General features: G+C 45.8%; 1 long non-coding RNA gene across 1 annotated transcript in view; it reads right to left on the reverse strand.

The window, feature by feature from the left end:
- The window catches only part of LOC114011895 (uncharacterized), a 317148-nt gene that overhangs the window by 56518 nt on the left and 238344 nt on the right, over nt 1–22286 (reverse strand). The window contains exons 16-17 of the long non-coding RNA XR_008745696.1: nt 19530–19608; nt 540–768 (exon numbers count right to left, since the gene is read on the reverse strand). This is a non-coding gene — a long non-coding RNA (uncharacterized LOC114011895). The remainder of the gene's footprint in view (nt 1–539; nt 769–19529; nt 19609–22286) is intronic.

A 22286-nucleotide genomic window follows, 5' to 3' on the forward strand; every position in this document is an offset into this window, starting at 1 on the left:
TAGCTGCTCAGCACACAGCTAGGCACGCCGAGGCACTCAGAAATAACCAAACTATCAGACTCCCTGCGATGCCTGTCTACTGTTCGTCAGGACCCCACTACAGTTCCTCTAAAAGACGTTAGTTAAAACAGTTGGCCCAGGACTTATCTGAAAGACTTAAGAGTCTTTCTTGTTACAAGTATACTTTTGGCATCGCTTGATAGAAACTCAATAGTCAGAAAGTGTTATTGCCACGTCAGGATGAGAAACAGTGTAGGGATGAGACTGACAACATGCTTTCTCTCGGAAGACCTGGATGGTGCAAGACTTCATTTTTTAGAACTCAATGCCTAAAACACTCCTTTGTTTGTTAAACTCGAAAACATTTATTCAGCTTGATCACCCTGGCAAGGGCAGGGAAGGAGCCAGAGGCAGAACCTGAGTCCCTGGTTTCTGCCCTGTCGTTTCCCCCATTCACCTTCTCAACTTCCATCTCCCTCCCAATCCCTTCTCTTTATCACAGTTGGCATCAGCCAGCTGGCCGACTCTTTTTCACTTACAACTGCTATTTTCTTTCAAAACATCAATCTTGGGCAGCTGATGTCAGTTCAAACACACAGACATGCCTTTGCCAAGATTCAGTCTTCAGCGGAAACATGTGCCTGCCCATCAGGTGGTTGCAAGTACCCAGATCGCTTCTACACCGTGTCCTCAAGCCAAGGTTGCTCCCGGATGGCAGCGTGTCTGTCTTTTCTGTTCCTCTGCTGATGTCCGTGGGAAGCCAGGCTTCTGGTAGGGGAAAGGGAAAAGTGCTGATTCAGCTAAATGCTGGAGCCATGGGAAGGTGTCTCAGAAGGCTGGTTGTCAAGCCAGGCTTAGCAGCTGATTTAGCTCAATTAAGTTCTCTGCCTCCTGTTTATTTCTTTAAATGACAGAGGGCCCCTTTGTACTTCCCGGTCAGGCTTGTTAAGCTTATGTCTGGCAATGATTCGTATTGATTTGACAGGCTTCCTCATGCTCACAGATCTACTCTGACCATTGAGAGTTGTTTAATTATAACAAAGAGATGAAGAATTTCTGGGAACCTAAAAGATTCATCTCAAAGGATCCAAATAGGAATTAACGCAGAAAAAACAGAGCAGTTCTGCAAAGTTACACCACAACTTCTTAACAGAGAAACCAGTTACTGTGAAAAGTAGTAGATCCTACAGAAAACAGCCTTTCACTAGATGATCTTGTAGAGATGCTCTTTCCCACCCCAAAGCAATGAAACACGCATGGGAGCTGGATGCCCCATACGTTGACCTTCCCAGGGAGGGGACCCTCTGCAAGTGAGATAACAGCCTGGCTCTGCACACCCCTCCTCTCCCCCACGGGAAAGGCACACACCGCTCACACAGCACCGCGGGGCATTCACCCAGGTTTGGGAACTACATGGACTGACTGAGGAGGACAAGGAGGCTGGTGTGTCCCTTCCGCAGCATGTGGCATGTTCAAGCCCCTTCTCTCTTCCCCCAGCTATACCATCGCTACACTCATCCTATTTGATCCCTGTTAATACATACAAAATCTCAGACCAGCTGCTCCCTGAGCATTCAGGAAATGACAGCTCAAGTCTATTCAAGAAATTAAATTCAATGAACGGGGAGAGAAAAAACACATCGCTTTGAAAGCATGGCCTGATTTCCTCTCCTTTTCCATCAAACGGAGTTCTCCAAACTCTTCTACTATTTCACCAGTTTTCGAAATAAGGTCACCTCCTTGAATAAGCTGTGTTTGATTTCAGTAGGCTCTGCAGCCTGATCAATACAACTGTCCCTCCTCACCACCTCTCCTGGTCTGTTCTCATTTGCTTGAAACTGCATCTGAACTGCACCTGTTTCTTCTTCATCTGCAAGACCTGTATCTATCAGAGAGGACCGCTGCTTCCCTGCAGCTGCTGCTCCCGAGGAGGCTTAGGCAGCTCAGACTAGCCTTGTCCTCTGTAGTAAGACCGTTAACTGGTTATCTGGCCTTTTGATTACTGGTTTAAAGAACAGTAATTGGCTCCCTAGCAGGTCTTAGTATCCCAAAGGTGTAGAAGAGTGGGCTGAGGCTGAAAAGAACTTGCTGCACCATGGGTTGGAGTGGCTTTCACCCTCCTCCAGAGGCTTTCAGATCCCAGACTCTCAGTTCTCAGTGAGGCAGGACTAGCCAGGTCTGCTCTGGGACCAGATCCGGCCAGCAAGGAACACAAGATGGGATGGGACAACAGATATCTGGAGGAAGATTGCCAACTCTGGCATTTACAAGTGAAAGGGGAGATTCCTGATCTGTAACCGCCACGTATTATTCACGCAGCCCTACAGCTGGATGCTTCCCCATGCGGAAACCACCCAGAACACCCACACCCCACTTGCCTCCCTTTTACGCGGTATTTTAGGGTTGAACATGCTTTGTGCAATGTCCAGTGTGAGGTGAAGCTGGAGAAAGATTTAGGTAGCAGCTTCTCTGGATTTCTAGGACTGAAACACTCCAGTGCTTCCCTGCTGATGAAGTCTTTCCTCTTGCCCTCCAAGTTGGCTCTGACTGATCCGTGCAGGCAGGCTCAGATATACACAAACGTCAAGCCACTAAGCTTGATTACACTTTATAAATGCCACAGCGGCAGAAAGGGAAGCCTCTCCCTCTTCACGAGCCTTTAACCGGATATGAGTCAAACTGGAAAGCGGCACTGGTTTAAAATGATTCCGTAACACCTAACAACTGGGTTAATTTGAAGTTGGGAATCTGAAAGCTTTCCCATCAGTTTGCTGCTACAAAATAAACCCAGCCCACCTTTTTAACAGCTGAGCAATCCGAACACAGCATCAGTTCAAAAAGCACTCAATGGTAGTCTCATCCATCATTTTCTGTCCCTTTATTTATTTATTTTTCCTAAACTGGTGGATATTGATTACCCAGTCTACAGACTTGCATAGATCAATATCAGTTTTCAGAAGAATATTGTGCAAAGCTAAAGAAATTAGTTTATTTTGTAATGGGGAAGAAACAGGGTGTCAATCAGACCTTTGGACTTTCCTGTCAAGGCAGTGCAGTGCTCCACACTAAAGTACAAAAATATGAGACAGCAGAAATTGGCCAGGCTGGGAGGAAAAGGGACCTATTTTTTATAGGAAAGGAGGCAGCAAGGGAAGAGAAATGGAAGCATCAAGCAGAAATGCTGCCCATCCTGAGATCCTCCTGAAAACCTGCCACTCCTTTGTGCTTTCCCTGCCACATCTTTTCCTTTCCTGTAGCTCAGCAAACATGGCCCTTGGATTCGCAGTTATGAGCAATTTGTGGTTTCACCTGGAGCAGTGAGGAGGGTTATGCTTTCTTTAGTCATATGCACAGCAGGTAATTAGACGCCACCTACGTACTGCTGCAGGGCAATCAAAACCCAGCAGAACTTAAGGCTGAAATGTTCACATCTACCTAATTGCTAATAAAAATTAACAAGAAATGGAAGCTGACATCCCACAGATACCTTAAATTTCAAACTTAACACCAAAACCACAGGTTATCACAGTTCAATAGCATTATAAGAAGAGCTAAATGTCACTGCCAAGACCTGGCCCCAGTTGTGTGAGGTTGTTCACCAGCACACGTGAAGAGACAGGACTTTCTCTGAAAAGTCTGACCATCTAAAGAATAGATTTAGGTTAGATATTAGCAAGAAATTATGTACTGTGAGGGTGGTGAGGCGCTGGCCCAGGCTGCCCAGAGCAGCTGTGGGTGCCCCATCCCTGGCAGTGCCCAAGGCCAGGCTGGACGGGGCTGGGAGCAGCCTGGGCTGGTGGGCGATGTCCCTGCCCACGGTGGGGGGTTGGAACTTGACAATTTTTAAAGTCCCTTCCAACCCAAATCATTCTATGATCTACACTAACAAAGGTGGTGGTGTCATGATAATCTCCGTAATAACCAAGCAGAGTTCATATAAAGAAACAATACTTTATAACTGACTAAGCAAGCCTTGTAAGAGAAGAGATCTACCCTCAAAGTTTAGTCCACAAACAAGGACATCTTCCTGAAGAATTTACTTGCTCCTACCAGCCTTCTCCACAAGCAAGTTGTTTGTTGAATTTCTATCTTGGTATCACGTAGCCTGGGAGCAATTAGCCCCAGGAGACACGAGTTTTGCTTCTTTCATAAGCCCTTTCAGAGGAAAACCTTGCCAGGATCAGTGTTTGCAGTTAGAGTAGCAAAAGTCGCTGGACAGCCCACCTCTTTTCCTTGGAACTTGGTGAAGTCACCAAGGGAAAAAACCTACAAAAACTCTACCTGGAATTTGATACCGTAAAATTAATACCTCCAGCTGGCACAGGTGCTCACAGGAAATGATGCTTCTGCTGAGAAATTCTTTGGGTCCCCCTAGGTACAGCTACTTTTTTCTTTAATTTGCATCTCCTGTCCAGACTAGGCTTTAGCTAGCGTCCGTGCCACGCTGGCACAGCATTTCTATTACTCTTAAACTGTATGCCCCCTATGGGGTACAGCCAGTGCAACTGCTCTGTACTGCTCTCCAATTAAACTGCATACCGAGAACATGTTGACATTGTTAAGGTTAATGACCTAATGATGAGCACCAGGAAACAGGTTTGCAATAAAATGGTCTGTACTGATTGCTTCCATGATGAATGCGAACAATATGTTGGACTGGGAACAATATGTTAAACAATATGTTGTGGTTTATCAATGTCACGGCGCAGCGCTGCCGCAGTGGCTGCTGTCTGGTGATCCTCAGGAGGGTCACTTTGAAACAAACATGAGAAACCGTCGGTTCTCACGGCGGAGGAATGGGTAGTACCAGCCATAAGGAAGGAAGGAGCAGAGCCTGATTCTGCCCAGCTCAGGATCATCAGGAACTGTGGGCTGGAGCTGGCATGGAAACACAGATTTGTTACACCTGCCACTAGAAATGAACCACCTTCCAAAAGGCTAAGTTAAAATAACACAAGGACTAAAGTTTAATGTAAGACAGATCTGCTGCCCCTGAGAACCAGGCACATTGATACAGAGGAATGGCTCAGCTGTTATGTGAATAGATATAAAAAATTCAAGAGCTGAAAAACAGACCTTCTAAAGTAGTATTTTCTTTCTTCATGGAAAAGTTCAATTTCTTGGGGGAAAAAAAATAATAATAATAAAAAATCCTTCATCCTAAAAAATCTTGCTTGGAAAAGTAACAGCAGGGCCTTGGTGCAGGTGATGCAGAACATCAAAGGGCTACTTGGTACATCTCCAGGGCACAGCCGCAGAAGAGCCGGGGGACGAGTCAGCTGCTGCTACCCCTGTTGTGCAAATGCCTGCCCACCACCACCAAACCCCACGGGAGCAGCACCCACAACACAAACTCCCCAAACTCCAGTTAATTAGAACGACATTAGCATCGAGCGACACAGAAACCAGGGCACACAGCTGAGCAGCGTAACTCTCCAGCACCAAGCTGAGAGCAGAGGAGAGCACTGTGCTAACTCGGGGTGACACGCTCACGAAAGCCGGGTGTCAGGCAAGAAACAAACCTCCTGCACAGCCCCGGCAGTGAGCCCGGACCTGCAGCCTTCAGAAAGGGAGAAACACCGAAGGGAAACGACGCTCAGCTTAGCAAAAAGATGGCACTTCCCATCCGTACGTGTGAACTTATTTTTCAAATGAAGGGGAATAAAGGTAAACACACCATTAATATCGTACTAGCCAGAAGTTAGCCCCCAACTTTACAGCCTCAGCGTGTACAGCCCCTACCTAGGAAGGGCACAACACACCCCCCCCACCCCCCCCAAAACCCACTCCCTCCCAAGCCCCATCCACTGTGGCAAGACAAACCTGAACCCCCTTTCGGCTCTTCTCCTCCACCCCCCCACCCCCCCAGGTGAAGCATAGTTACAACGTGGATGATTTCACTGGGTGAAAGGAGAATTCCAGCCTAGCTGTACTTGGGAGAGCTCCTTAAGCACGTCGAGCTCGGGGGCAGCCCCCAAAGGTTGTCTTCTAGCAGATGTCAGTAGTGAAAGATGGCAACCAGGTCTCCTCCTTGGTAGGAGTAGGTGGCGATTTTAGCAGAAGGATGTATCTACATCTGGAAGTAATCTGTGACCCCTTTGGCGAAAGACGTCGATTCAATAGTTTGCTCAGGCACAGATAACCTCACCAGAGAAGAGAAGCAAGACTGATAGAGACTGGCCAGGCTGAACCATGGGCTCCGGGAAGATGGACAAGGTTTTAGACACCTCAGCCCCGGATTAGGAGAGGGAAGGGCTTCTCCAGGGGGAATTCAGAGCACATTTGAAGAATGTGACCTTAAATCCCTGTTGACTATAAATAGACACTAACTCCTTAATTGAATTAAGTATGTAATATTTGGCAGTGCGACTACCTCCCCTCCTCCACACATGCTCTTCGTGTCAAGGGCTTGCGTGAATTTATTTGCAGCTCTTGTCTTCTTAAGAAAGGAGAAATATTAGAGCGTTGGACTGGGAGTCAAGAGCCTGTGTTTCTGCCCCTAGGTCTGAGTTAAGAAAAATCATTTAGCTCAGTGATCCAGGAAAACGAATGCCCTACATTTTGGCAATAAAGCTGGATAACAGTTTCAGATTTTCAGCTAATAGATCTTGGGCTCCTTGGTCACTTAGGAGCTTTGAATATGTTATTCTACATCTACGAGTGAGATGGATTTTATACACTGCTGTCTTCAATGCACTTGAGGCCTTCCTATGAAAAGTTCCCCATTAACACCTTTTATTTAGGGTCTTCTCTGGAAGTCAAGCTTTCCCTGGAACTCCGGCTTCTATGTCAGGTACAGAGGGGTCGACTGCAGCTCTGTGCTCTTTAACAGATACGGGCTCACCAGCATTAAGCACGTATCTTTTTTCACCTTAGTATCAGAGGGGTAAATTTTTCATAACATCTGACTTACAAAGTAAAGGAAAAATTGCATTCAGTGTAGAGAAAATGTACTCTTTGTCAATACCAATCAACTTTTAGAGCAAATAATTTAATTATAAATGAAAGAAAACAACAAAACTCAAGGAAAGCTAGTACTTCCCAGATGCAAGAACATGTCAATTTGTTTCTAACTGATTTTGACTGGTGATATATCCTACATGATCTCCAAAAGTCATTCAAGTATTTATAATGATGTTAGTTGAAACAAAGGCTTGGAAAGACTTTGGCTTTATGGAATAAATTTCAAAACCATATGCAGGGATTTAGCAGTGTGACTCCCATTAGTAGGTTCCTGGAGGCTAAAATCCTTGAGAACTGACCTCTGCCAACTTGAAGCCCTCTGTGCCATCACATTAAAAAGTTGCAATGCTAACACATTAATGCTAAAACACTCTGATGAGAATGAATAAGCTTAAAAAATACCAAGCCAGAAATCACCTTGTTTCTATTGCTCTGGAAATAGAAGGCCAGCTAACAAAAGCTCAGATTCTGCATAATTCTTGAAAAAAACTGCATCCAGTTTGAGCTCCTATCTGTCCTGAGGTCCACAGGCTTTCATCCTTTAGAGGTCTTTTAATTTCCAGCAATCTTGGAAATTCTGAGGGTTCAAACAGAGCAAATGGCGGGGGGGGGGGGGGGGGGGGGGGGGGGCGACGACACACGGGACGGGACACCTTGTCTTGGAAACTTGGTATGGAGCACCTGGGGGCTGCTGGTACTTCTGACCTCATGCAAACCTCTTCATCTCCCCACAGCCTCTTTTAGAAAAGGTGACGTGCTGGAAAATAAGTGCCAGCCACCCCGTGCCTTACCCGTATCTAACATCAGAGACGAGGGTATGTTGGAAAACGCGTTAACATGCTGTAGCTTACATAGTTTCAAACAGGCTGAGGCATTTTTTAAAGTATGTGTTAGATGATCTCAGGAAAGGAAAACAAATAGTTGACCAGCTCTGGTTAGCATGACTGCAAATACGATTTCCCTTGCCTATGGCAGGAATGAAAGTTTCAGATAGATGTGCTTTTAAAACTAGAAAGGTTTTAGAAACCATGACCCCTGTCTGTTAATTACTGTCCCCAGCTGCAGCCCCTGCCCAGGGGCAGGTCCATCTCCCAGCACCAGCGGAGCCTAACTGGCCTCAGTTTGCTTCAAAGTGGGTGAAGGGCTGTGACTCCCGAGCGGGGACAGGATGGCTGCAAGTCTCCTGCCCTCACAGCAGCGTCTGCCTGCAGGCTCTATCAGCCTCCCAAACTGCAGTTTGCTGCTCCCTATATCAAATTGATCTGGCACTGATTTAGGAAAGGAAACCTTAACGATGTCCTGCAAAAAGCCCTGCTCACTAAGGAGCAAGCACCAAATGCCATTCTCGAGGTCGCCTACCACTGGCATCTCAACAACGGGCATCCTGCCCGAGTTACCTGCTCAGAAGCCCTCCCTAGTCAATGGGTGATTCATCCCATCAGTCATGTATTTTGGGAGCAGATGAGTCATGCTCTGAGCCTGCCAAGCCTTCTCAAGGGAGCTGGGATGCCTGATTTTGAGAAGAGTTGAATTATGTAGGCTAGAGCTGAACTCCGGTTACCATAGTTATTATTTCATCCTCAAATCAAAAATGCAATTGTTGGGTCTGTTGTGGGGCCCTTCCCTGAGCAATACTAATAGAAAGAATCCCATCAAAATCAGCAAACGCCAGTAAAACTCATCAGCAAACAACAGCAAAAATCCCATACGTCAGGTGGGATTGGGCCCTGGTTCAGACTGGGGTCCTTTCATAAAGATCACTAGTTACCCCACCAACACGTGCTTATCTACTGCTCTGCACTTTGGAAGGAAAGGGAACGGCACCGGTTCACTTCCTCCGTGCTGAGCTATTTGCCTTGCTAATGAAGACGGTGCATATTCACTTTTGATCTGCCGAGAAATGAGAAGTGAAAAATTAAAGCTGATTTCCACCACTAATATTGTCACTGAACATCACTGCACTGTCTCCTGGCTGTGATCTATATGCAGGCTACTGCCGCTGGGAGCTGATGCCACTGAAAAACATGTCAGGCTGCTTGGCCCCAATGGATGCCTGAAGTTATGAGCTCCCTGACACAGCACTGCCCCATCCTGGCTTGGTGCAAAGCTTGCCGAGTCCCGATAACAGAGGAACAAAGCCAGCATGTTCACACCAACACCTTCAATGTCTGGTTTAAAACCAGATCCCAGTCATAGGCATATATTAGGAAAAACCTGGCATACGGAGCATCCCTTCCTTTCAGTCAGGAAATCATTCCCTCTTGACCACGGTTGGTTTGGGTCTGTGATGTGGATGTGCAGTGCACGAAGGGGGTTTTGTCACTCCATTGCCTCCCCAGATGTCAGATGGCCACAAGCTGGTGGAGTCTCTTGTGGCTCAGCCTGAGGATGGGGAGACATTCAAGGGATGAAATGTCTGCTCACATAGACCGTGGACTGGATACGCAGGCGCTTCAAAATAAAATCCATCTCCCTTTAATGCAGCAAGTATCTTGTTCTTCTTTCCCAAATTTCAGAATAATGTCAACTAAAGCAGCAGAAATTGCTGTAATTCTCTGGAACAAAAGAGATCAAACCCTGTCCCACTGAAGCTCCTGGCTAAAAACTCGAAAAGCAGGCTCTGACCCCAAACACCTTGGGGGCTGATATAAAAGAAGTTAGCAGAAAAGCTTCTACGGCAGCATGACCAGAGCCTACACCGGGATCCTTGATCTGTACAAACAAAAGAGAAATTGTGGATAAAAGGGGCTAAAGCCACAGAAGGACCCAGCATTTAACAGGGCTGCCTCTTCTTTTGTGTTGCTGAAATGGCACTGGAGGACAAGCACAAAGTCCACATGGTCACTGGGCGCTGGAAACAGGTTTGCTGAAGTCTGGGCTTTGGCATTTGTCACCTCTTTTGTACAGACCCTCCCCTCAGCCCTGTGCCCTGGAAGACACAAAATTGTCCCACACAGCCCCGAAGCTGCCCAGCATCGTCCCCCCCCCCGCCCCCGCCCCGTGCACGCAGCATCATTTCATTCATGTCAAACTCCTTTTTATTGACTAGATCTGTAATGTGTGAAGGTCATTGCCTCACTTCACACGTCTCAGCAGTGCTGTATTTCCACATTTAGCCACTTCAGTTTGTCAATATTAACATCTGTTACTATTTAACACCTGCCACTGCTCTAACGCACGCGGGTTTTAGCACACAGACACACGATCCAGCCTGGCATGCTGCTCCGCGCGGCGAGAGGAGGAGGGATGAGCTGCCTGCTCCAATTCATCTGTTCACCCGGGTGCCCAAAGGCTGGCTCCCTCTTCCTCCCCAAGGAGAAAGGAAAACCCAAGCAGCAGCTCGGTTGCCGCAGGGACAGACGAGGATCAGAGCAGGATCGGTGCTGGAAGCTGTTGTTTGCTCTAAAGAAGTTGTAAGCAGCAGCTCTAGCCATGTTCCTGCCATTTAGCCAGCAGATCAATTGTTTGCATTGCAGTGGTGGGGAAAAAAAAAACAACTAACCCACAACTCCAAGCTGTGAACTTTCTGTCAAGGTTACCCATAGCCAGCATTTGGCCTCCCTGGGGTCCTTGTTATTACGAAAAAATAACAGTGTGTGAATGTTAGCAGCTCCAAATATTTGTGCAGCTCACAATTCGTGTATTTTTCACCTAACTCTTTACCGAATACATAATGTGGCCGTGACAGCTGAGTCATTGCTAGAGATGGGCTGATGCTGGAAAATCCCTTTCCGCACGAGAACCTTCCCAGAGTACAGTTCTGTTAAACTCAAAAGTTTTTATACCACCTTTTTACGTTGCTCCACCCTCACTGTGTACCACTGCAGGCCGCAGTTTTGCATAAAATCCTGCTCTCCAGCATTTCCTATTGCCCAGCATCAGCTCCCCAAGCTCCCTGGCCCAGGAGCTGGATGCTACAGCACATCACGTGGCTGCGCAGTGGCTCTCTGAAGCCCCCATCCCACCACGTCCTGAACCAGAGCGTCCCACTCCAGCTTCGTCAACACGGGATGTATCAGGCTTTGGACTCAGGCTAATGCTGGCCACTGAATGGGGCTCTCGATAGCCAAAGAGCAACTCCAAGCATTATTTTGACATTGCTTACATGGCACAGCAAAGCACAAGGCCTCTTGTATTAGCACAAGACAACTGGGAATGTCAGATAAAGTAAGAACCGACTCCAAAGCAAACCCAGATGTTACAATTTCTCTCTAATTGGCTTTCATTTCCACGTGCCTTTGCATTTCCTGGTTGTGACTGGGAGCAGAAATACCCAGAGATAAGCCTGCTCCTGGAGAAGTGCCTGAGAAACACCCACATCCAAGGGAAGGGACAGCTAAACCGAGATCTTTTTCAACAGCTCCTTCAAGGCTCATCTGCCACTGCCCATCGCTGTCTGCAGTCATGGCAGCATCTCCAGTAGCCAGGACAAACCCACATAAATCAGAGCAAACAATACCGAACAGATGCAGCCGTTTACTGAACGCCTCTGTGACCATTGGGACAAATTCAATCTTTCTGCTGCTCGGCTGCTTCTGCTGATGAGGGCTCTTCGTTTCTACATTCCCTTGAACTAGATAGGATTTCATTTTCTCATGAGTAATGTGTCTCATGAAAGCAATGTCCAACTGGGACATAATTACAAAGCCTCAAAACATTATTTTTGTAGAAAAATCCCAGTAGAATAAAATTTGTATACTACTATTTAATTAATAGTGTGGACAATTGCTTGCAGATTCTCCAAGCCATGGCAACCAGCCAAGCTCAATGTCTTTACAAGAGGTTTCAAGTATCAGAGTTTTCCACCCCCAAAACCCCCTCACTCCTCTGATAAAACAAATATAATTACTGCTGATTTACTTTACTTGTTCAGGTAAAAATCCAACATTTCCTTATAATTTCAAATCGCTGTCTTGAATTTCCATTTTTGTTTAATATCTGTTTGTTTAAAACAATTTTTATGTCTATTCAGCTGTGCCTGTCTTGTGGGAATTTTACAGACTACTGAGTCCATGCAGACAATGTCCACTGCAAACAGGAATGACGGGTCACCATGTGAAGCCATTACAGTGTTCCTGGTCCTCAGCTCCTAAAGGGGATGGGAAAGAGACAGAAAAAAAAGAAAAATAAGAAATAAAAAGAAAAGAAAGGGAAAGAAAATGAGGAGAGGGAAAGGGAGAGGGAAAAGCAAGGGGGAAAGGCAAGGGCGAAAGGGAAAAGGAAAGGAGAAGGAAAAGGGAAAAGGAAAGACAAAGGGGAAGGGAAAAGGGAAGGGGAAAGGGAAATATCCCTTCCCCCCACCCTCAGACTGCAGGAAAATGGCAAATCTCCATCTCTGTACAGTGATGGAAGCTGTGGCACAGCTACCCACAGCTAGCAGGGGCAATGTGAAGCAGCTGAATTTGGTAACTCGGGAAGCTGATCTTGAAGGAACCAGAAATCTAAGCGATCCTAAATGCTTTCTATTTCTGTCTTTCTCCCAGTGTCTCTTATCAAATTAGGGCCTTTCATATACAATGTTCCCCCTGCTTTCTACAGGAGCACCGAGATTCTTTCATATATGAGCTTGTCATACACTTCCTTTTATTCTTCACTAAGGGGCTGGAGGATATCGGAGGGTATCAGCTGCAGCATAACCCCGGGCACGTATTAGGGAGCACTCAACGGTCCTGTGGTGTCATCAGGGAAGTTCACACATGGAGGTCTCAGGGCCTCAGGGGAACGAGTGATGCCTTGATTCAAAAACACAAATCTAAATGGCTGAAGCATAAAATGTTGTGAGCAAGAAGCAGTATTACAGACTGTAATGAGAAGCAGGCTAGAAATCTCTAAAGACCAGGTAAGATTCCCCGAGAGCTAGTCATATGGTGCTGCAAGGTGATGGTTAGAGCCCTGAAAAACTGAAGATGTAACAGGGAGGTTTCCAACAAATAATGCATAATACGAAGATGAAAGATTAAAGCTGTTGGTACAGTGAAGTTCAGCAGTGGAGGGGAAAAAAAGGAAAAAAGAAAAAGAGCATTTAGATAGATAGACAGATTTTCACTGGACTAGGATCATATGAAATAAAATCTGACTTTCAGCATCTTCCTCTGCTTCAGTCCTTGCTGGTAAACACAAAAGAAGAAATGTTTGGAAGATACTCTCCAGAAACAGGAAAACATACACTACTACACAAATGTGGCAATATCCAGATCTACCTCTGTCAGATCTTCTAGGGCTTAACAATTCCTCTACACAGATTTCCTCCAACTGGCCAGTCACCAATTCATACGTACCCAGTGGTCCTTGACTATCCAATACCCTCAAAAGGATGAGCAGCAGCAGATTTTAGGCAGATGCCTCTCACTCACCCACCAGAAAACAAGAATTATTATGTGGAAAATGAACTCCACTAAGCTTTCAGGCCTGCAAATTGCTTCACTTGGATCTTACCTTAGAAGCAAACTCAACGCTCAGCAGCGTTAGCCAGTTCCAGGCCACTGGTTATCTGTCTTGTAATCAAAGTTTTCACCTCTCATCTGATACAGCTTTCTTCAGACATTATTTACAAACTAGAGAGAGCACCTAAATATAAATGTTGCCCAAACCAACAATTAAAAGAAGAAAAATCTTTAGAAATAAATATTACAGTTGATGGCAAACTTGTCCTGACAGTAACCCCAGCATCTTCCAGTTGTCTTCAGAAAATGGGAGATGATAAAGGGCGAGACTTTGCCAGCATGTGGGCTGGTGGCGTCACCTTCCAGCCGATATTACCAGGCTGTGAGGACTGACAAGGCCTTCCCAGGGTGGAGAACCCACTTCTGAAACCATGATACACTCTGACCTTCAGAGCACCTCAGAAAGAAATACTCTCCATGAGGCAGAAGCAAATGCAGATCACAGGTACAATAAATTTCGTAATGTTGTGGTCTGGCTAACCCAATTCCAGCCCCAGTGGAAGGCTGATGAGGGCAAAGTCACCCAAACATTTACTCTCACTGCAGCTGTGATGCCTTCGTGGGAGGTAAAAGCAGATATTGTTTCCCTGGAAGGGAAATATTTGTTACTGTGGACAATGGCCTCTCCAGATATACTGACTTGGCTTGGAGGCCATATTTACAAGACATAGTGTTCCTCGAGTCCTTATTTCAGATAATTGCTCTCTATTTACCTCTGAAATATTCCCAGAAGACTTTGATTTCCAATGCAGTTCTAATAGTTCATGTTACTCCCAGAACATTGCAGAGGCGCACTGCTCACTGCAGATTTTAAAAGAGTTTTGCAAAAAATCAGCAGAGCCATAAGTAATACTCTTGGCACAAACATTTGCTTCTCGACTGTCTCCAGCAGAATTACAAACAGGAGGATGACTAAGAACATATCTGTGTGTGGCACAGATAGACGCACCTAATCCCACCAGAAGAAATACAAAAGGTGTGCACGAGAAAAGAAATATTCATCAGCACCAAAACATCGCTACCTGAGACAGGGGCTGGGGCTCATGATAGTCACAAAAATGCCTGGATTTTGCAGGGCTCTGGGGTCTGGCAGAGGGCCATATTCTGCCAGGGGTGGAGCAGAGAGGTGACTTTATAGGGACTCATCCCAAATAACAAGACTCATCTTTAGTATTCCCAACACACAAGAAGTAAATCAGGGTCTCCTGAGTAGGAGTTAAAAATAAGGAAACAAGCTTTCCTCATCTGTTTTTTTTTTTATAGAAGGGGGAAGGGAAGATGTGGAGTGACTACAGAATTACTTGTCCTTCCCAAGCACCACATGTAGTGTGCTGACAGTGGTGATCTTGGCAAAGGGAGCAAACTGGGGAAGATCATGAATGGGAATTTCATGGAATGAGAATTTTTTGGCTTTAGCTCTCCATGTGATGCTCCCACTCAGTTTTCTGTGAGCAAAGGAATTCATTTGCACGTCAAAGAGGGAGACTAGTCATACTTCTACCCGGAGAAACATGTCAGTCCAAAATGGGCATATGATATCCTAACGTAAACCTTTCAAAATGCCTAGTGATTTCAAACTGGTGACAAATTCCAGGGGTAAAAAAAGCTGTCTTTAAAGGATGCTCACTGTGGTCATCTAAAAATCAAACCACATCAAAGTGTAAGCATGACGATAAGTCACAGGTAAAAATAAGGCCCTTGGTTTTGCTCATCAAATAGCCACATTGTATGAAATGAGACTTCACCTATTCTACAGATACACACACAGAAATATAACAGTGATCAAAACTTGTAATGAGCAGAATTTGCACTGGCTTTGCCAAAAGCATGTAATGAATTAGTAATCCCCAGCAGAAATTAGAACACTCATATTCCCCGATAGATGAAAGAACGGCTGAAAGTTGTGGCAAAATGCTTTCCTACTTCAAAATGCTCTGCAGTATGGGAAAAAAAAAGGGAGAAAATGAATATGAACAAATTTTCAAGAGCAGTGTGCTCCCCTTTGATCAGCTCTGCTAGGTAGTAAATACTATATGCACAAGTACATAGCCACTAATTGAATCAGCTGTATGCTTTAATAATTGGAATTGACTGCAGAGGCTTTCAGTGGGTATTTTCCCAGGACCCCTCTCCTCAGCGTATCCGTTACATTTCTTGTCTTATTTGCTCACATTTCAATTTTAAATCCCGCCATTTGTAACATGACAGCAGCGCTTTCATGAGGCTGCCGGGGCCCAGAGAAGGCTGTCAGAGCTAACATGCTGATCCTAGGAAAGGGAGCCTGATTAAAAACCTCATTGTGTCAGCCAGGCAATCAGATGTTCATTATCCTATGACACACGACTACTGAAATGGAACATTCACATATTTTAAACTTGAGAGATTTGTACTTTAATATAATTATTTTTGAAAGATTCTTCATCAGAAAGGTTAATAAGAGCAATATAGGTTAATAACAGCACTAAGGCAGCTGACATAATCAGATAATTGACCTTATTGATATGTTAAGTGCCCTATGCTTCACCTTGGGATGTGTGACTGCTCTCCACAGTCAATTATCTTATAATGATGCCTGCTTCTTAAGGTCTTATTGCTTGAATATTGGACTTCATCCAAGGTTTTTGGTGTACCCCCCCTTTCTCCTGCAAACCCCCTCCTGTAGGATTTCTGCCCCGTTTTCAGCTAGGACTGTGCTAACATGTAACAGGCACTTTTCATAAATAGGCTGATGCAGAGTATCATCGATTGCCTATAAACTCAATTGGTTTCCTTCAACAAAACTGGGGTGGATTCCCGTTGTCTCCCTTCAGCGGGGAGCAGCCCTTTGCTCCACACAGCCTCTCGGGAGCAGGGGATGCCCGGAGCGTGGCACTGCCGATGCTCCTGCCCCTCTGACGGTCCTGCCCCGCTGGCTCAGCACACGCTGCTGCCCACCAGGCCGGGGAGATACAGCTCTTGAGCCTGACATGAAGGGATGCTACGTGGTGTATGAAGCCTTGCTCGCTCCCTGTTCATGGGATTTCTCCCATGAACAGGGCTGCTTGCTCAGGCTGACTTAGCAGATCCACAGTGATCCCTTTGCTCCGCACGTGTCACCAAGAATAAGAAAAAAAGCTGTAATGGTATGAAAAGGAATGGCAATTTCCCGCCCCCCCCCCTGTTTTTTCCTCCAGGTAGGTGTTGTGGCCCTACTCAAACCTGCCTCTCATTCCCAGCCTGACTGCATGTATGCTCACTCCAAACTGTGCTGAATTTTCCAACTATAGCACATACCCGTAGGAGTTATTAGAGTTATTAGGGACCCACCAGATTTCTGTGCTGCAGGAGAGAGGTATGGTGTTACCTGGCTTAACCCCCTCAACACTTCGCTAGAAGCAGCGTTCAGGATGCTGCTGTTGTTGATACCTGCCCTGTACTTGTGGAAAAGGACAGGCAGCCACGGTGGGGTCCCAAAGAGCTTTTGATGACCTGTCAGGGCATGGGCTGGCCTCGCTGCACACAAACGGGCAACGTCCTGCAGATGTAACACACCCTGCGCCACCCCTGCCATGACAGGGTGGTTTCTATTCCTCCTGATAACCCAGGGAGAGCAAAGGAATTGCTGAGAAGCTGTCAGTGGCTAAAGGGCTCCATGGCCATCAGAAGGGGTCGGCACAGAGATGCTCCCGGCTCTCCCAGGCAGGCTGCCCCTGACCAGTCCCCAGCTTCGGGAGTCTTCCCTTGAGCTGATTCTGCTCGTGTCCATGCCAATGGTGCTCTTACCCCAAGGGTGGCAACATGAATTCGTAACATGCCAGAGAGTTAAAAAGTTTTGCCTACCTTTGGGTTTCTTCTTCTTTTTACTTGAAACAACCTGTGCTTCGGGGGGAAGTGGACAGGGTTTTGGAAGAGAAACAGAAAGGCCTGAACTTTGAGCTACAGGTGCCAGGAGTTTGAAAAGCATCTGTGATCCCGGCCACAGCCTCGTGTCTCCCGTTCCCCCTCTCTACCTGCCGTCTGAGCTCCCTCCCAGGTGCCTCAACCATTTCATTTGCTCAGCGCTGAATCCTCTTGTCACCTAATGGGCTTAAAATTGGGATAATATTCAGCTAAAAGGTATTAGTGAATTTTGTGAGAGGCTGGGTATGAATCGGCACTTCTGAGCACACACCAGACCGGGGCCAGCAAAGAGAGCTTTACCCTGCCACCACTGCGAAAATGAGGGTTGTAGGGGAAGCCATTATTTCCGAGGCATTTTCTAGTCCTTCCCCAGCACGTCTTTGAAGCGCTCTGTGGTATTTTAACCTCTAACTGATGTAAATGGCAGGCCAGCCTAATGCCGTCCTGCAGCTTAACAAATGTGACGGCAAAATGTAATGGCAGGCTGCTATTTAGTAACCTCTCAGGCAGGACCCTCCAGCAGCAATGTGCTGTGCTCCAGGCTTCTCACAGACACGAGAAATGAAAGATTACTCTGTGCTATTTATTAGTAAACCTGTTCTCTGCAGTTTTACCTGATGGGACTGCTCTGATCATCATAATTCAACAAATAAAATTTAATCTGTGTGTGTTGCTATCAGTTAATATCTTAACAGGGATATCTTTGCAACAGTCTTAGCCCAGTAGTCCAATTAAGTTGCACAGGCAGGGTATCTTCCATAATCTCAGGCACTTTGAAAGCTTTGGGGATGTATCTGCTGAAAGAAAATTGCCTCATCCTGGCACCAGCACTTTCAGCAAGACAATGCAGGGCTGTAGTTACCTCCATGAGCCAAAGAATAAAAATACAGAAGGTGGATTAAGCCGAGGCAAACCAAAATAGCCTGGGAAATACTAAAATAATTTCCAACTAAATTTCTGCCTGACAATCTCCTGCCTGCAAGGGCAGCGGGCACTGCCATTAGCTCTGAAGCCACGCTAGCTACGAACGTCCCCTTACTTCCCTCCCGAAATTGGCTTTTCATTTTCAGGGATGGAGGACAGATGGTCAGCTTTAGCTTGGCACTATCCCTCTTACTTTGCTGCCTTTCATTCATTTTTAATAACCACCCTTGGACTGCTGGGAATACCTGGGGAAAATGTAGATGTCTGTGATTAAGGTGATGAGGAAGAAGGGGAGACTACAGGATGCTTTTAGCTGCTTTCCAGCTCATAAGGAAACACATAACACAAGGTGATCATATCTGGTCTAGGCAGAGTACTTGTGATGGCAAGAGAGGTTGCAGTTGTGCAATATGCTTTAAAGTTTGCAGAAAAAGACTCCACACACTAATAGACATTCATATTTTCAGCACTCTCCAGTGATAAGGTTTTACAGTCCTTCTCATAACATTATCTATTAGTAGCCACAAAGCACCCAAGCAGAACAAATGGTTTTAAAGGAACCGAGAAAAAATACGGGCTCAGAGCAACATATTTTGCTTCTGATCCATCACACGGTAGACCAGAAACGTGAGGTGAGCCCTGTTAAATAGATCATCATCCTAGGGGCACATGGAGCAGGGGGAGGCACACATCTGACCAAATCTGGTTTCAGGGAGTTACCTGTTCCACTGACAAGTAAAAACTTTACCTCAAAATATCCTGGTGCTCTAGCTCTGCTCTGAAAGGGATTCTCAGTAGCAGATCACCTTTACAGTGCTGCAAATTCCTAGTCCAGGCACTTCCCTGGGAGGAATGCAAACCAGCCAAGGATCTGGCCTGAGAAGCTCAGCTTGTCCCCATGCTGGAGAGCTCTGCTCCCGTTGTCAGGGTGCTCCATGTCCCTGCAGCTCTGGCAGGCTTTCAGGGACATGCCCTGGGATAAATTTCAACCTGTGTGTGTGGCATCCATACATCTCCTCTCTGCTGTACCAGTGCATCTGTTAATGCCCAGTAATGCTGTAATAACTCAGAGGAGCAACTCCAGTGCCCGGTGTTGCATGCAGGCACTGGGAAAATTCCTGCCTGCCAGACATTTCAAGCTGGGGAGATATAGTGAACAGAGACAGCTTGCCCTCATTTTATGAACAAAAGGTTGGCTGTAACCCTTTGGATATGAACTGGATGGTAATTAAGAACCTGACTGACTTTTTAGACGCTGAAGTCTTTTGAAAAGCTCAGGGGTTTGGTTTGTTGAAATCAATTAAATTGATAGCTACTCACCGCAAATCTGGGTCACTGCCAGCAAGCTGCTGGGGCTCAGGGAGCAGCTGTAGGGCTCCTCTTCCCAAGGCGAGTCCACCTGTAGAAGGGATAAGATGTGCAGAACGTCTCAGTTGTCCTAACTCCATCCCTGATGATGCTCATGCTGGGTACTGAGTAGAGGCAGGCTTAGATCAGCCCTGAATAGCATTGACAATTCCATCTTTTCTCTTTGAATAAACAATAGCCAAACTAAGAGAGCTCATTTCAAAGCTCTATAAATATTGCTGAGTTTGCAAAAAGTAATAGCCAGCTCTCACAGAAATCACTAGGACTCTCTGGAGCTCATGAAGGGGAAAAACTGAGTAAAGTAGTGCCTTTTGGTCCACAAAATCTCCTTACAAACACTCCGGTGGGTTGGAGCTACTAAAGAAACCATGACCACATAAGGCTAGTGAGCACCTAGTCGCCTGGGAGGGAGGAGAAGGAAGGAGCAAAGTCCCAGTCTAAATGATTTGTACACCATCCCCATAGAGAAAAATGCTCCAGCATGAGCTGAACCCTAATTAGGCATGAAAGAAACCTGTGAACATCCTAATCCGTGCAAAACATTTCCATCAGAGTTCACACCACATTAGACATCAGAGAATCAAGACGAGGCACAAATCCCTGAGACAAATCCCTGAGAAGCAGCTTCAATATTTCCAATGCTTACAGAAGTGTCCCATTTGCCTGTTTTACTGCACTAACTACCAGGACATTTATGACAGCATACAAATAATACATAGCAGTGATTAATAAATAATAAAGTGAAGCATGGTACAAACTCTGAGGTGAATCCATTTCTTCTCCTGAAGTTCTACTGCACAGCAACTCCTGCAACTGTATTTCAGAAAACACACTGCTTGTACAAAAGTTGAAAAATACCACTGTCATAATTAGATTTTCCGTTCGGCTTGTGTGGCATAATTAAAAATGTAATTTCTCTGTAAGCACATAGCAGTGCTCTAGGAAAAGGGTGTCACTACGTATTAAGGGCATATGCAGGTACTTTAGCTAACCACATAAATTGATTAAGTACCAAACTAGGCTATGGAGTATAATTGTTTTGAACAAATACCTACTTACCGCATGTGAAAGGACACGTTGCCTTGCCTGTTGGAAAGTATGATTTATGCCAACAACTACTAACTTTACTGTTAAATGCCGTTTAGCATTTAGCTCTGCTCTCAGCTCCTGGTACCCAAGCATCCTTAGGGATGCCAGGGAAGCCACATGCAGTGTTATCAGACAGCAGCAGTTCTTGAAGTCAAACAACTCGGTTGAAAGCAAGAGTGTGGCAGGACTCCTGGGCAGGACCGGGATGTTCCCTTGTCCCTCTGTGGCTCCAGGTGAGCCATGCAGCCGCTTTGGGCATCTATTTGCCCTCTGCAGACTGCAGATTGCCACAGCTTAACCCTCCTCTGCTAAGTACTAAGGGCTAACGCTCCTCCCTGTGTATTTCTCACTGAGATTTACAAAAGAGCAGAAGGGAGCCAGCTGTTAAAATCAGATAAGCTCCTCTGGAATTCCTAGCTGCTATTATTAGCCAGATATGACATAAATTTACTCAAGCAGGCAGTTGTGGTTTGTGTGAGTCCAAGTTAGGACTTGGTGCTCTGCTCTTCACAGGCATGTGGGACACTCCTGAACCTCAAAAAGCCTTGGAGGAGCCTCTGAAAAACAAAAAAAAAAAAACAAAAAAAAAACCAAAACAAAACCAACAGCAACCCAGGGCTTATATTTCCAGGAAGGATTTCTGCAGTGTTTAGAAACTTGTAAAGCAGCAGCATTGAAACAATGAGCTACTGGCCTCTGCATCCTCTCGGAACAGTTATCAAATGAAAATCCATCCCCATTTTCACATGTGCCAGCAGACTGAAACATCATTTACTGCATGGTTCTGGTGTCAGGGCCGGTGACCTGGCTGAATTCCCGTTTGATAGCTCACCTGAATTCAAAAGCAAAGCTCCTGATGAGTTTGTTAGGCTAAATAGTCTGCTTTTTGTCGCTCTTTGCTGTTTCCTTAGGGCATGATGGTCTCTCTTTCTGCCCTGTCTTGTAAATATGCCCTCCAAGCCAAGTCAGTATATCTGGAGAGGCCATTGTCCACAGCAACGAATGTTTCCCTTCCAGGGAAACAATATCTGCTTTTACCTCCCACTAAGGCATCACAGCCGGCACTCACCCACCAGTGCCATGCAGCTGCCCGCCTGGCTACAGCTGCCCCCGTGGTGTCCCAGCAGCACTTCAGGAGCTCCGGGAGAAAGCCGAGCTTCCCAACATCGACTTAAAATACAGCTGATGCACAAAAAAGTACCTGTCAGGCTGGTAGGACTTGAAACAATAAGCCTGATTCCCCTGGCACAGTGAATTCCTACTGTTGTGCTTACCTAAAGTCAGCTTAGCTTATCCTGTTAATAAATGAGAAGACAATCTGACCCAGCGTGTTCGTTGACAAGCTCTGCAAAAGAAACCTCAGGAATATTTTATTCCTCCCACATTAGGAATGTACAGAACATACAGAGAAATTTACCATCACATAATGATCCTTATTATGCAAAGTGAGGCTGACAAAATTTCCATCATTACATCCCTGACAAGTACTCAGAACTGCAGGGGCTTTCAGGCTTTCTTTTGAAAGAAAAGAGACCTGCAAAGTAGCTTTAATATCTTAAATAAGGAGCAGGAACTTCATCCTCTCCCTATTCACAAACACCTTAAATACATCTCCTTCCT

The sequence above is a fragment of the Falco peregrinus genome, chromosome 2, assembly GCF_023634155.1.
Source record: "Falco peregrinus isolate bFalPer1 chromosome 2, bFalPer1.pri, whole genome shotgun sequence".
Lineage (NCBI taxonomy): Eukaryota > Metazoa > Chordata > Aves > Falconiformes > Falconidae > Falco > Falco peregrinus.